Source organism: Sesamum indicum, unplaced genomic scaffold (assembly GCF_026168435.1).
Source record: "Sesamum indicum cultivar Baizhima isolate 11 unplaced genomic scaffold, ASM2616843v1 HiC_scaffold_45, whole genome shotgun sequence".
In the NCBI taxonomy this organism is placed as follows: domain Eukaryota; kingdom Viridiplantae; phylum Streptophyta; class Magnoliopsida; order Lamiales; family Pedaliaceae; genus Sesamum; species Sesamum indicum.
The window spans coordinates 14924-17500 of NW_028292410.1; the positions used below are offsets into that span (position 1 = coordinate 14924).

At 31.5% G+C, this 2577-nt stretch overlaps 1 non-coding gene across 1 annotated transcript; it reads right to left on the reverse strand.

Moving 5' to 3' along the window:
* Positions 1-2261: 2261 nt before the first annotated feature.
* On the reverse strand, positions 2262-2349 carry TRNAS-GCU (transfer RNA serine (anticodon GCU)). The gene has a single exon. It is a non-coding gene; the product is annotated as a tRNA-Ser (tRNA).
* Positions 2350-2577: the final 228 nt, after the last annotated feature.

The following is a 2577-nucleotide window of genomic DNA, read 5'->3' on the forward strand; positions in this document are numbered from 1 at the left end:
CTTTTTCTATGATATGTGGGACGATTTTTCTTAAAAAGTCTTAGCAAGACAGCATCTTTAACATACATAAATAATATCTAGATAATAGAAAGAAATAGCAATATATAAACGAATAACTTTTTGAATCTGCATCTTCAAGTGACTCAATAGGATAGATTAAATGATTTCCTACTTTTTGGAGTACCAAAGATTCCACTTCCAAGGAATCATTAAAAATATTTATTAAATATATTTATAATTTAAATTGAAAAAGTTTCCTATTTAGACATCATTATTTAATTTGATTTCATTTGAAGAAAACTGGACAATAAGCATCACGTTTGATCCTCATAGGAAGATAAGTCTTTCTTTTTTAATTGACTCATCACTGATTTAATCTAAAATAGATCAAAAAAAAGAAGAAATAAATCCCATTTTTTTCATTTTCATGAGATGTATAAAAAAACAATGGAAGTTAAGATTTGAATCTTTACTCTTTTCATCTGATTACGAAAATCAAAAAATAATAGGGAGGGGTTTTCGTATCTATCAGATAGACTGAACAGTTGTCACTGTTATAGATATTCTATAATATAGAATTGAAATAATTTCAGTTTAAATAATTTAAGGGATCGCAAATGTTTTTCACAAAAACCAAAAAATTATTGTCATTGAAATAGAACGATACATACCATATAAGCTAAACATTTCCCCATTTTATATGATTCTATCATATGTATTTTCTTTAACATGGGGTTGAGTAATATTTCAATAATTGACTCTTGTGATAAAGTGAATAAAATAAAAGGGATAGGATAAATCACCCCTGCCTCAATCGTTACATAGATTTCCAATTTTTCATTAGAACCAAACACGAAATACCTAAATAAAATGAGATTCAAAGAAAAAATATTGGCTCCATAACATATTTCTATATGATATGGAACTTGATCATTTGTTAATGAGATTCGAAGAGACACGGGTAATTAAATTAATATGGATTAACTCCTATCCACTCCCCTACTTCTTTCTATGGGAATAATGGAGCATAAAAAAATGGATATGCGCTGGGACGGAAGGATTCGAACCTCCGAATAGCGGGATCAAAACCCGGTGCCTTACCACTTGGCCACGCCCCATTTCAATTTCTAATCTACACTAAGAAACAATAATATTGGTATTGGTTGTTTGTCAACTCCAGTCCAAATATCTATATATCTATAGAATAGATTGGTACTAGGATTTTGATACATATAGATATAGAATTCAACTTAATTTATTGATCATTACATAGAATTCAAGTAAGATATTGTATGAAAGTATGATTTCTTCTATTCTCCTTTGAGAATTGGAGGATTTTTGGTTGGGTGGGTTCAAAGAAAAAGAAGGATTTTTTGTCTAGCTTACTTACTTTCTTCCTTTTTCCTTATATCAAAAACTCAATCAAAGTGCAATTATCTCCAAGAACAAAATGTCTGTTATGCTTAATATCGTTAGTTTGATCTGTATTTGTATTAATTCTGCCCTTTATCCGAGTAGTTTTGTCTTCGGCAAATTGCCAGAAGCCTATGCTTTTTTGAATCCAATCGTAGATGTTATGCCAGTCATACCTGTGCTTTTTTTTCTCTTAGCTTTTGTTTGGCAAGCTGCTGTAAGTTTTCGATGAGATCCTTAATAATAATATCTTAGAAAATGCATGATTTCTTCGAGAAAAAATTCTAACAATTGAAAAATCAGATAAGTTTTAGAGTATGAACCCTCGATTCGCACACTGAAATTCTTGGATAGGCGCCATAAATCAGGCTTACCCCCACTTCCTCCCTTTTGACCCTTTTCCAGTGAAAGACCCTAACCCTATTAGGGTCTCCCACAATATCTAATTTGGATATAAACGAAAATTTTTTTTAATGAAAAACAAATGAATTTGTGATAATTCATTTCTATTTCTAGAAAAAAACCTCATTTCTTGGTGTCAAAATAGGATATGTGGTAGAAAAATGGAAGATCTACTCTCTTTTTTTTTCCAAAAAATCATCTTGGAGATTGTGTAATGCTTACTCTGAAACTCTTCGTTTATACCGTAGTGATATTTTTTGTTTCTCTCTTTATCTTTGGATTCCTATCTAATGATCCGGGGCGTAATCCTGGACGTGAAGAATAAAATCCAAAGGGTTTTTTCCTTGGTTAATTTTCAAATTTTCTTAGGATTTTATCTATTCCACACGTTTAACTAAGATTTTCAAAATTTGAAAAAAAAAAATAAATCAAGTCATCAACGGAAACGGAAAGAGAGGGATTCGAACCCTCGGTACGAATAACTCGTACAACGGATTAGCAATCCGACGCTTTAGTCCACTCAGCCATCTCTCCCAATTGAAAAAGATAATTACTACATTACACATAATGTAAGGAGTCTTTCTTTCTCTCTCTTCTTTCTCTATTCTATTATATATAGAGAGATCCACAAATCAGGAAATTCCTTTATCTAAAAGAGGGGCTCGAACGCGCCAACAATTGAACTAAAGAAAAATAAGGAAGACCTCTTTGTGTTGATTTTGTTCGAAAGGCCCTTCTTATTCTGATGGCCTGGCCTGGTCA